The sequence below is a fragment of the Penaeus monodon genome, chromosome 33 (genome assembly GCF_015228065.2).
Source record: "Penaeus monodon isolate SGIC_2016 chromosome 33, NSTDA_Pmon_1, whole genome shotgun sequence".
Lineage (NCBI taxonomy): Eukaryota > Metazoa > Arthropoda > Malacostraca > Decapoda > Penaeidae > Penaeus > Penaeus monodon.
The window spans coordinates 5,222,693-5,223,189 of record NC_051418.1 but is presented as its reverse complement, the minus strand read 5'-3'; positions in this window follow the sequence as shown (position 1 = coordinate 5,223,189).

The window sequence follows — 497 nt, the reverse complement described above, 5'->3', positions numbered from 1 at the left end:
CATCATCATCTTTTTTTTGTCTTGTTCACTTTTTCCACTTCCCAATTCTTTTCAATCTCTCCTTTAATTTTTTTTATCTTATAGTTTTTCTCTGGTATTCTTTCATTCCTATCCATTTTTTTTCTTTTCTTTGATAGTTATTATTACTTTTCTGTTAATTTCAATGTTTCCTTTTTTTTTCTTTCGTAGTTATCCGGTCTATCTGTCCTTCCTCCTCTTCCTTGATCACCCATCCTCCGTATCCTCTTCTTCCTCGTTTTTTCCAAATCCATCCACATCCATTCCTCATAGATCTTTCCCTCTTTCTTCCTCTTTCTCCTTCTCTTTCTCCTGTTTTAAATCCCTTCATATTTTATTTTGTTCTTAATCCTCAATCTCTCTCTCTCTCTTCGTTTACCTTTATCTAAATCTTTCTTTTTCTGTTAATTCCTTTTACGGCTTTCACTATCGCTTCGTTTTATTCATTTCACATTTTTCTCTATAACCATTTCTAGATA